Source organism: Sinocyclocheilus grahami, unplaced genomic scaffold, assembly GCF_001515645.1.
Source record: "Sinocyclocheilus grahami isolate Dianchi unplaced genomic scaffold, SAMN03320097.WGS_v1.1 scaffold1340.1, whole genome shotgun sequence".
NCBI lineage: Eukaryota > Metazoa > Chordata > Actinopteri > Cypriniformes > Cyprinidae > Sinocyclocheilus > Sinocyclocheilus grahami.
In genome coordinates, this window is record NW_015506519.1 from 22285 (window position 1) to 35494 (window position 13210).

Below are 13210 nucleotides of genomic sequence, written 5' to 3' on the forward strand. Positions count from 1 at the left end.
TTTGAAAACATATACATTTACAATACACAGAATGGGAAACTACGTACCCAATATTGTATTTATTTCACGGCTCTAACGGGCGTCAGTACCGCACTACAAACGTGTCATGTGTGAAAGCACAATAGCCACTTCCTGCTACCGCAATGCAGACGTACCGCATACGCAACACACATGCACTGCAGACGGAATATATGTGAAACAGGCCTTAGATGAAATCAACTGAAATAAAAGAAGACATTAAATCTCTCAAGATTTCAGTAGAAGATAAACAACTCCACAAACAGCATCACCAGCTTCACACATTACTAACCAGTTTGACTTTTTTGTCATGCATCTAAAAATGTCTTATTAAGAATTAACAGAGTTTTAGATGTTAATGTTTATTGAAAAGAATAAAATTTGAAGTCACCATTGTGGAAATAAGTGTTTGTTTTAGTTGGGCTCTTGATCCTTGACTTTTTAACGTTAGTTTTTCTTTGGTTGTTGTAACCATGTTTATGAAACATATTTGTTAGAGCAAGAAAAATAAAGCGAAAATGTGATCAGGTAACATTGACCATTTTTGATAATGATGTAGTTGTCATGTATAGCCTGATTCACTGATGTCATCAGTGGTGATGTGTAATTTAGTTTATGTTATTGATCATGATGGCATTTCAAAGAAACAATAAATAACTTTAAAAACACTTTGCACACCAGTTGAGAACATCTGTACTGTTTAGACATGCAGACATCAAGAATTAGCATATGAATCTCAACAATGGTGATGATCATCAGACAGATTCATGTTGCATTGCATTCTGGGTGCACCAATCATAACTCATCCATGGCTCCCAGCATGCATTACGACATGCCGCTGCATTGTCTTAGTATTTTCTTTTATTCTTACTATTTTCTTTTATTTTTGTTGTGACTTTTTACTGCCTTGTTTTGTGACGTTCAAAAATCATATAAAAATTATCAGAATATTGTGTCTCAATTTCTGAGATTCACATGCTGAATCTTCATGTCTATGAGTGCCAGAATTGAAACCTCTTTATGAATCATATTTTTAAAAGTGGTTTATAAAGTTTTCTCACATTGTCACCTCATATCGTAGAACTGCAATAATATAGAAGTCATAAAAACTACAGATTTAGATAAAATGCAATCAAAGACTCAATAAATTTATTTTCTCATAAGTTCCTTGCCATCACATATGTGCTTTATAAACACAATTATAACAACCAAAGAGAGAATCACGAAAAAAAGTCAAGGGTCAAGAGGCAACTAAAGCAAACTCTGTTCACCAAAACGGTAAGTTGAAAAAAAAAAAAATCTAAACCTTAATTCTCAATAAAGAACTTCTGTTTTAGATACTCCAGAAATAAAGTGTAACTTGTTAATAATGTGTGAAGCTGGTGATGCTGTTTGTGGAGTTGTTTAATTATCTTCTACTGAAATCTTGAGAGATTTAATGTCTTTTATTTCAGTTGATTTAATCTAAGGCTGTGGCTGAAGTCAGTTGTAGTTCTTGTGTTTCTCTTTTCTTCAGTGATTCTGCTTGTTAACAGCAGCTGTTCATCACTAATGCTCAATCAGCACTTAATTAATCACTTAATTATCTCATTAACTTTAACACTGCTTCAGTGTTACTTTAACACTCTTTTAGAGTGGGACCATATATGCTCCGAGCAGTGTTAATTTAACACTCAGGATTTTACTGTGCACGCCTGGTATTGGCCATTCCACCCAAAAGGTGGGTATGGCTAGGAACTATCAAAAGTCCCTAACTCAGACTAGTCGTGGCTCAAAACCCTTCTTCTTGAGATGAACACTCTCCAAGACTCTCCTCTTGAGTTTGATTTTTGTCAAACGGTTTGTTTTCTTAAAGTAACTTTGTCGATTCGCTGCAGACTTTCCTATCTTCAGAAGAGCCAGAGGAAAACCTCCGGCTCACTCCTAAAGAACTCATCAAGAACCTCCGTGTCTACCGCATCAGGATTCTTGTTCAGCAACAAAGCCAATGCAAGTAACCGTTTACAACTATTTAGATGCATGTTTAAGTTTGAGTCCCTTTTTAAGGTGATTTTTGATTTTCTGATGATTCTCATTAGGTTGTGGTTAACTGATGTGAAATACTGCCATTCTTTTGTTCTTCTCTTTCTTTCATTCTGTATATATGTGTTTTGCTTCGTTTAGTTGTACGTTAGCTATAGCTTAATTTATTAAATCCCTTATATTCACAATTGATTGTCTCTGTGTGCTGCTCACAATTCAGAGTCAGTGGCTACGTTTACATGCACAATTTTTGGTTCAATCGGACTGAATTCATTCTGATTGATGAATGATTAATGAACGCTAAATAAAGTGATTGGGTTGATGTGTGCATTTATGTCACAAGCTTCAAATTGGAATACATTTTTTTTGACATGCGCACACACTGCACAACTATAGAGTTTCTCACTGTTAATGCACATAACCACTCTCCTACACGGCTTCTTTATTTGTTTTTAACAGCAGAATTAATATTTATTAATTTATGGATAAATATACATTAAACCACTGTCCCGTGCTGCTCATATTTATCACGCAGTAAAAATGCCCCTCCCCGTGCCCAAAATGGGTTGCCTGTGGATGAGAATCCAAAACAAGGACTGGTGGGAGGTTGTCCTGCTCCACTTCACAGTTGTAATGACAGGACACGCATTTATACAACACTTTATTCAAAAGGAAGAACTGCTAGTTCCACGCGTCATACTTCATTACACTATTTCTGCGCCATTGCACATGCGCAGTCCTTTCAGTTTCGGGGTTCAATCCGATCAAGTGTTTACATGCACTCTCAATTGTATTAGAAAAGGAATAAACCACCCCCTTCAATCCGATCGAAATTTCATTCCGATCGAGCTCAATCAGATCGATTAAGGTGTTTACATTGTATCCAGATCAGATGGTCACCGCAGTCACCCGGATCCAGTACGTATCCAGACCAGATGGTGGATCAGCACCTAGAGAGGACCTCTACAGCCCTGAAAGTCAGCAGAGACCAGGACAACTAGACAACTAGATGAGCCCCAGATACAGATCCCCAGTAAAGACCTACAGTCAAAAATCTGGGTGTTATATTAGACAGCAAATTGTCTTTTGAAAATCATATTTCCCATGTTACAAAAACCGCATTCTTCCATCTTAGAAACATTGCCAAGCTACGAAACGTTACCTGTTTCTGATGCAGAAAAGCTAGTTCATTCATTCATGACCTCTAGACTGGACTATTGTAATGCACTGCTAGGTGGTTGTCCTGCATCTTCAATAAACAAGCTACAGGTAGTCAATGCAGCGGCTAGAGTCCTTACCAGGTCAAGAAAGTATGATCATATTACCCCAATTTTACAGTCTCTGCACTGGCTACCTATTAAGTTCCGTATCAGTTACAAAATATTATTACTTGCCTATAAGGCCCTTAATGGGTTAGATCCTGCGTACCTAACTTTTCTAGGCGTGTGCAACTATTCACGGCAGTTCACTGAGAACTATTTGGACATTGCATGCCCTCTCACTGCCCTTCTGAAAAAGGGCTACCCCTTCGTCTGGACAGACGATCAGCAAAATGCCATTAATGAGCTGAAACGACATCTGTGCATAGCTCCATGCCTGGCTTACCCGGATCCACAGAAGGAGTTTTGCTTGGACGCTGGATTCTCCAGCCACTGCCCTAGCGCTGGTCTATACCAACGGCATGACCAGGACAAAAGGGTGGTCACATATGCCAGCAAAGACTCTTCCCCCAGAGTGCAAATACTCTGACTGTGAGAAAGCCCTGCTCTGTACTTTATGGGCCATCCAGAGATTCTCCAACTACATCGGAGCACAGAAAGTGATCATAGAGACCTGTCATCAGCCTGTCACATTTCTTAACAGTAAGCGCATCCGTGATGGTGTGGTCACAAACGCACGCATACATGGCTAATGGCCCTCCAGGGGTGCAACATGGAAGCACGATATGCTCAAAACCAAAAGTCGGCGCCGGGTAACGGCCTGGCAGCCTGCCAAAGCTGCTCCGATGACATAACGACTGAGATGGTAGAAGCAGAAAGGCCCCAACTACTGCCACCTACCTGCCACAGGTATTTTGACAAATATGTCTGCCAAGGCATGCCCACTACCTACGACGATGGATGTTCCTACAACCACGAGGGCATCCTAAAGGCGGGTGCAGGTGATCTCTGGCTAAATTATCAACCTTGCCCACCACAACACTTCAAGCTGGGTCCACAATCATCACAAAATGCTGAGATTGCGGCTATTCTCATAAACCTGCAAATAGCATCGACCCATAACATCAAAGAACTGCTCCTCTGCACAGACTCCAGCTATACCAGACTTGGCTTCACATGCCTTCTTCCAGGCTGGAAGCAAATTGGTTTCAAGACCGCAAACAACAAACCAGTTAAACACCAACACCGTTTCCAGGAATGCGACGACATCACAAGTGAACATGATATGATCGTCTACTGGAAGAAAGTGAAAGGACACTCGAAGCAACCTGGTCCAGCCAAAGACCTCAACAATCAAACAGACACCCTTGCCAAAGCAGGTGCACTACACGGTGAGTTATGGTTTCCACCAACCCTCCCACCCTTAACGTGGCAGCCATAACCCGCAGCAAACAAACTCATCCCACCACAATACCCACCTCACAGCCACTTGTGCTGGCTCCTCAAATCTCCACGAATGACATTGCTGACATGCAAGCCTCTGACTCCTCAATACAGACTATTCTTCAAAGGGGGGTGATGCTGATGTATGCACCACGTGTGGGACACCACGGCACAAGAGCCACTTATGAGACACACAGAACAAGTGGCATACTGACCCGGCATGCATGGCAGAGTATGTGAAAAGATGCCTTGTTTGCAGCCAATTCCAACAGGCGAACCCAAACCACAGAGCCCCACTGCAGCGGAGAGGAGTCACATTTCCTTGGTCAGATCTCCAAATTGACTGGGTCAGACCCTTACACAGGTCAACAAGAGACACACCATTCCTCACAGTTGTGTGCCAGTTCACCAAGTGAGTAGAGTGCCTCGCAGCCCCCAACAATACTACCCAAACTACAGCATACCTCCTGATGAATCACATCTTCTTCAGGTTTGGGCTACCATTGAGAGTCAACGCAGACAGAGGCACCCATTTCACAGCTGAGATCATGCAGCAGATTTGGAAACTCCTGGAAGTACAATCACAACTGCACATCAGTCACCATCCAATCTCTTTGGGCCAAGTGGAACGAACAAATCAGACTGTGGTCAACATGCTAAGAAAATATGTGTCTGCTAACCAAAAGGACTGGGATGTAAAACTTCCCCTGGTGCTCATGGCCATCAGAGCAACTCCACATGAGTCAACAGGTGTGCCTCCCTTTGAACTAATGACAGCCAGGAGACCCCAACCTTGTCACCGCCTACACCACTCACCAATACCTTGAACTACACCGACATTTGAGAGCCCCATTTGCTTTTGCCCAACAACGACTCCAAAAAAACCTGCAAATAGCATCGACCCATAACATCAAAGAACTGCTCCTCTGCACAGACTCCAGCTATACCAGACTTGGCTTCACATGCCTTCTTCCAGGCTGGAAGCAAATTGGTTTCAAGACCGCAAACAACAAACCAGTTAAACACCAACACCGTTTCCAGGAATGCGACGACATCACAAGTGAACATGATATGATCGTCTACTGGAAGAAAGTGAAAGGACACTCGAAGCAACCTGGTCCAGCCAAAGACCTCAACAATCAAACAGACACCCTTGCCAAAGCAGGTGCACTACACGGTGAGTTATGGTTTCCACCAACCCTCCCACCCTTAACGTGGCAGCCATAACCCGCAGCAAACAAACTCATCCCACCACAATACCCACCTCACAGCCACTTGTGCTGGCTCCTCAAATCTCCACGAATGACATTGCTGACATGCAAGCCTCTGACTCCTCAATACAGACTATTCTTCAAAGGGGGGTGATGCTGATGTATGCACCACGTGTGGGACACCACGGCACAAGAGCCACTTATGAGACACACAGAACAAGTGGCATACTGACCCGGCATGCATGGCAGAGTATGTGAAAAGATGCCTTGTTTGCAGCCAATTCCAACAGGCGAACCCAAACCACAGAGCCCCACTGCAGCGGAGAGGAGTCACATTTCCTTGGTCAGATCTCCAAATTGACTGGGTCAGACCCTTACACAGGTCAACAAGAGACACACCATTCCTCACAGTTGTGTGCCAGTTCACCAAGTGAGTAGAGTGCCTCGCAGCCCCCAACAATACTACCCAAACTACAGCATACCTCCTGATGAATCACATCTTCTTCAGGTTTGGGCTACCATTGAGAGTCAACGCAGACAGAGGCACCCATTTCACAGCTGAGATCATGCAGCAGATTTGGAAACTCCTGGAAGTACAATCACAACTGCACATCAGTCACCATCCAATCTCTTTGGGCCAAGTGGAACGAACAAATCAGACTGTGGTCAACATGCTAAGAAAATATGTGTCTGCTAACCAAAAGGACTGGGATGTAAAACTTCCCCTGGTGCTCATGGCCATCAGAGCAACTCCACATGAGTCAACAGGTGTGCCTCCCTTTGAACTAATGACAGCCAGGAGACCCCAACCTTGTCACCGCCTACACCACTCACCAATACCTTGAACTACACCGACATTTGAGAGCCCCATTTGCTTTTGCCCAACAACGACTCCAAAACAGTGCAGAAGGCCAGAAAGCATACTATATACAATACAGTAATAAAATATAGAGAAAAAGAAAAAAATGTCAGTAGACAGAATTGTGAATGTGCATATGTGCTATTTACAGATGTACAGTCCTGAGGTGTGTTGTGTTGTTCAGGTGGGATATGGCCTGCGGGAAAAACTTGGGTGTATTCCAGAAAGCACGGTTTACTTACCATTAGTTAAACCCTGAACTTTCGGTGGATTATCCCCAAATTTTGCTTACTCGAGGTATGTGGTTCCAAAAACGCGTCCGGGAGTATGTTCCTGGTTAAGACTCAAGACATTCTCAACAGAGCAACGAATCGACGAGTCACTATGGAAACAGACGCTAAGAAAAAGGGCGCCATGCTGTTTCTTTCTTTCTTCTTTTGTTCAATGGTCGTTTATATGCTTAGTGCTTATCACCACCTAATCGTTGGTTGTGCAATAATTTTTATTGTTTTTTCCCGTTTAATCTTTAATCCTTGAATATGAATTATATTGTTTGTTTGATGCTAATTATATATTAAGTCATATCAGATATGTATTTTGATTTAGACATTATAGAAAATGCCGATCCATGTGTGAGATGATAATATAAAATGTAATAAATATATATAATAAACATTACCTTGTCATAATGTTTTATAATTTATAGAGATAACTGTTAAATATGCCAATAAAATAAATATAACCATATTAGAATAATATATTACCTTATTACTTATATTAGCGCTTCATCATTATCATATCATACAAATATATATATATATATATAGTAGGCTATATTACATATTGTAATATTATATAATGTTTTGCGCTATCTGTCACGCCCACTGAAGGCTCGTCAGTAGATCACACGTGCGCTGAAGTGAACTAACCCTGGAACAGAAGCTGCTCCGGAGCAGGTTATCTTTAGAGAGCAAGTTACTATGGTTACTTACCCTGAAAGTAACCTCCGATTTTGGAACCGAAACCTGAGGTTATCTGCTCGCTTATCCTCAAACATACCTGGATATGTCACATAACCTGCTTTTTGGAATACCCCCCGTTCTTGTGTCTGGTTGTTTTGGCGCTCTGCTGCGCTGACCAGAGGGCAAAGAGGGAGTGTGCTGGGTGTGGGGTCCAGAGTGATTTTACCAGCCCCTTTCCTCACTCTGGAAGTGTAAAGACCCTGGAGGTTGGGCAGTGGGGCACCAATTAATCCTCTCAGCAATCCAATCAGACCTCAGAAGACAACAGAGGATAGTCCAGACTGCTGAGAGAATCATCGGTGCATCCCTTCCCACTTTGAAAGAGCTGTACATATCCAGAGTGATTTAAAAGGCCTGGTAAAATCACTCTGGACCCCACACATCCAGACCACCTCCTCTTTGAACTGTTGCCATCTGGTTGGCACTACACAGCACTAAAAACAGCCAGGCACAAAATGAGTTTCTTTCCTCAGGCCATCTACTTCGGTTAACTGCCCCCAATGTGTGTGATTCACAACACCATTTTCCCCCCTGGCACACCATACCTCTTATTCTCATTTTAATAACATATTCTTTGCATTTGTACATAAACAAAATGGACAAAATATGTATGTTGTGTTTATATACTGTCATATATATATACAGTGCTAAAATTTATTAGACCACCACCACCACCCAATGTAAGGTTTGTGCCACAGCTGCCCTAAACGAACAGTATTGGTGATTACCAACATAATTTGTTTCTGTAATGGTTAATCTCCCAGTAGGAGTATGCTCTTTAGTCACAGTAGTATTTGTAATGCTAAAATATAATTATGGTTAACAATGAATTTAAAACGGTGGTCAAAATTTCACATTTGCATAGGCCTATAAAAAATATAATACATAATACACATAGCATAAATGTGCAGTTATGATCATTACTCATTTTACAGTGTGAAAAATATAGTCAAGTACACACTGGTAATATGCTTTTCTACAGTGGTAAACACCACAGTTTAATGCAAATAAAAAGTTAAACTGAGGAAGAAATGCTCCTTACATAAGCTTAAACTTTTACACTTTTATACATTGAGGAAAGAAAGATTACACGAGACGACTGTAAAATGATGGTTACCAAGCGAAGCATGAGGTGTACAAACAAATATGGCAAATGCAGAAAACTAAACCCAGAACCATTCAACTACATCCAGAAAACATGTAAACACTACCATCACTTGCTAGGGAGATATTTGGTCCCACTTTTGTTTACACTTACATAAAGTAAAAATACTTAATCCAGAATTTTTTTGCCCTTTCATGTAATAAGATATGGACAATTGCTTGTGTTTCACAAATTGAATCTTTTATGAGATCCTAGTGTAAAACTAATAACAGAAACCAGCTACACAGGAATAGGTAATTGTGACATTAGATTATTAATACATTTTTATAGCAATCTGACATTCAGAGAGCCTAACTTCTACCCTGTTCAAATACTGTATAACAATAAAATAAAATAAAAAAACCTCTGAAAGCAAATAGCCAATCAAATGTTTAAATATGAATGTTGAAGGCAATGAAATGAACAAAAGGAACAAGGAGAATACACAGGCACTGAGAAAGCTGTTGTACATCATTAAAATAAAGTTCAAAAGTACAGAACATGTGACTGCCATGAGCAGACTCTGAACATGACCACATCACTAGGACAAACAAATGTAGGACATGAGAGATCAATTAGCATTTTTATTTGTCTTTATCAGATTCTGTTATTTCCTCTTTCGATGACACCTCTTCTGGTGAAGACTCTTCGTATCTGCAGGAGACACAAGAATTAAGTTAAGCGTGATTGGGAAGGCAATCAATTTGAATAAATATGGATAAAAATAGAGAAAGGTGCTGGGCTGCTCTGTCCCTATATTTCATGTGATTTGTGCCTTTTTGATAAATGAATGTCTGCTGTAGTGGACATGAGTGATAGGTGTACACTGATGACAAGGAAACCCATGAGGCAGGACAGGAAACAAACTGTCATGGCAACTTTTACAACTTCTTGATGGCTAAGTTCAGTGCTCACTGAAGACCGAACTAGAGGTAAATGGATGGAATGTGGTCTTACATTGCTGTCATTTTATACAGGTGAGAAACCACTCAAGGCAGTGCATAATCTCATGACGCAATAAGAGAGGAGCATAACAAAATGAAGCTCATGGAGGTACTGTACTTTAAATGACCCTGAATTGTGTGAGGATGTTGAGAGGAAAAGATCAGGAAAGTTCAGTTGAATTATCAAGGGCGATACCTGCACAGTAATGGAAAAGAATTCAGTCGTTACATGTCGGAGGGTGTGTACCGGCGACGGCGGGGGCTCGACATGCATGGAGTTAGCCAGACTAGCGGGAGAGCCAAACACAGTGGGGAAATGAGTGAGCTGCGGCGTGTGGGGCAAAACCTCGTCTGACGACTCATAGCTGTATGCCAGAGGACAAAACACAGGAAGGGAGATGATAGAGTGAAGAAAGAAAAAGAAAAAGGGAGGAGAAGGTAACATGAACAACAAAGCACAGAGAAGAAAAGGTCTGTAAGATGGAAGCAGCTCACTCCTATAAGAAATAAGAAGTGGAGAAAACATGTTCCAAAACCTAGTGAGCTGCCTTGCTGTCCACCGCCGACATAGGCTGCTACCTTCTGAGACAGCATCACAAATGAAAAGAACCAATGGCATTAGCACACAAAGAAAAATTTTGGGAAAATGTTGAATTTTATATTTGTTTTTCTAGAATATCAGCATGGTTGAAAAAATGACATTGATATTCCAATAAATAAGATTTTAATATGGAGTTAATATTAGTTGAGTTTTGAACAATATTTTCTGTGCTCTATTTGGACCGGAAAAATTATTCAAAACAGCCCTACACTATTAGAGAAAAAAAGGTTTGTTGGGGTTCTATATCGGGTTCTTTATTCAAATCCAAAGAACCCTTTATGCCAAACATGTTCAATAAGGAGAAAGAACCCTTTTGATTTTATTCAAACAATTATGAAATTTTTTTGCATTTAGATACAGAAGAACTTTGCCTGTTGAATATTAAAAACAAATGAACAAACAAAAAAATCTGGATCTCCATGTCTGCATGCAAATCAGCTGTTCCCGCTCATTCCCAGACGCGATCTCTTGTCTCCACTGTCCCTAACTGCAGATTCAATTATTAGATTTGTCAGTATTAATATTTTTATGCTTAGATTTTTTTGGGGGATCAAACTGTAACATTGTGTGTCCCAACCAGACACGATGCGCTAAAAAGTATCTTTTCTATGTAGTTTGTGTCCTAACCAACCAGTGACCCGTGACGATAAGTGACATGGGATTCTATTTTAGGAACGGTTTTTATTTTCTGCGATGTCGCAGCAGGAACAACATACAAAATATGACATTGAATAAAGCACATAATCATTACCTGAGATTATCAGTGTTAAAAGCGTCTAATGTGAGTTTGAATATTTTGCGTTATCTTTATAGCCATAATGAAAGCAACAATAGATATTTTACCTCAGATCTTGAAAATAAATTAAAGCAAACTTATACGTTAAAACTGTGAACCAACACGTGTATTCCATAAAGATGCCACTCCCTCACTCATTTACTCAAAACTGTTAAGTCCATTCACATTTGAATCATCTATTTTCCGTGTCCACTTTTCTTTACTACACACTCTCCATGTTTTTGCTGTCACATGGTATCTACACTGGACGCGACAAAGCATTGCAAATCATTTGAACGTTGTGTCAGTACATTATAAATAGAACGAGTCAGCAGTTTACTGTCGGGGATTTGACGTGTCGCGTCGCATCCAAGACAGCATCACTGATTATAACCAGTTCTTGTATTTTATTGCGTCGCGCCGCTCGCGCTACACTACACTACTAATGTTACACTAATGTAAGCCAATGTAGCTTTCTGATGCTGCGTTTGAATTTTCATGCCACATTATTTGAAATTAGCACGGGCCAAACTTTTTTCTCTCACGGGCCGCCTATTGAGGAACCCTGCTATATTGTATTTGTATTCAATGTGAATTTATTCAAATGTAAGAATCTGAGGATGATGCATGAACCAGTTTTTCCCCAATCAGGGGTCTTTTACTTTCTTATATGAACTATTATGGATGAAAAAAACAAAAAACAAAACTTAGGTTTCTAGGAATACTCCGAGGGCCAGATGTTCAAAAGGTTTAATCTGGATCAGAATGATCTGGATTTGGAAATCCCATGTTTTCGTACCCCTTTTCTTCAGCGCTGTCGATGGAGGTGAGGGCGGATGAAGAGGTAGTACGGAGGCGGGCGGAGTATGGGGCGTGCCAGGATCTGGTGAGCTCGTCGTGGACCTCCGGGAAGAACGGAGAGGTATGCTGACGAGGGGCCTATCGGCACCCCGGCAGGAACCATTCATCCAGACTGCTGCGATAGGGCTCCTCTGGAGGGGACCACTCTAAACCCAGCTCTTCGACCGCCTTGGAGAGGATACGGAGAAGCTCGGTATGCGTTCCATCTTTGGTGGCGCTGGGCGCGGATGATAGCGAGGGGGTGGGGTCGTTCTCCGAGCCCAACAGCTCCTCTGCATCCGATGTTGCCAGTGACATGCTGTCATCGAGCAGCTCGTCTCCAGTTCCCTCGAATGAGATCAGGTCGCCCACATCAGCAGAGGGACCCTGATCAGACCGGGAGAAAAGGACGGGTGAAAACTCTCTCTGCAGCGAGATCGAGGCACACGGGATCTAGGCCGGCGTGAGCTCGCTCGTGGCCGATCGCTCGACTCCTTTGCCCCTCTGTTTTTTCCTCACAGGTCCCTTGGAGGAAGAAAACGGGAGGGCGCGGGGGGCGAAGTCGCTCTTCTGAAAAGAAAGCGATCCGTGAGCGGAGAGAGGCGAGACTAAAACTCTCGCAATGAGAGCAATTAACTCCCGTGAGCGCAGATTCCGCATGGGGTTTCCCCAAGCAGGAAACGCACTCCGTGTGGCCGTCATCAGCATGCAGGGGAGACCCGCACGAGCCGCAATAACGGCGTGGCATTTGCAACAACGCCGCTGCTCTTTTAGAAGCTCTTTGAAGTCGCCGAATGGCGGCAGGGGAACCGGACCGGAACTGCTGAGTCGCTGGAGAAGTAGGTCAGCCGAGCTGAGAGGTCCCGATTACAGCTGCAAAAGCGTGTCAACAGCGAGCGGCTTCGGATCAGCTTGAGACGTAGAGTCGTCGCTGAAGGAGAAGAAATCTGAGAATCCTGTGGCGAGCACCCGCTTATATAGCCAGATGCCCCGCCCATTCTGGCGGGCTTTGTCGCCATAGGCTCGTGCAGCTTTGCTGCCGCGCCATTGGTTCGTTTTTAAAGCCCTGCACAAACCAATGGCCGTGCAGTTTCACTGCGTGAATGAAACAGGCTTCAGTTCAGGAGAAAAAGGCTTTTTTCCCATATGCGTCTAGCAGACACAGTACGAG

At 42.2% G+C, this 13210-nt stretch overlaps 1 pseudogene; it reads right to left on the reverse strand.

Moving 5' to 3' along the window:
- Positions 1-10033: 10033 nt before the first annotated feature.
- The window catches only part of LOC107569376 (minor histocompatibility antigen H13-like), a 40083-nt pseudogene continuing 36906 nt past the window's right edge, over positions 10034-13210 (reverse strand).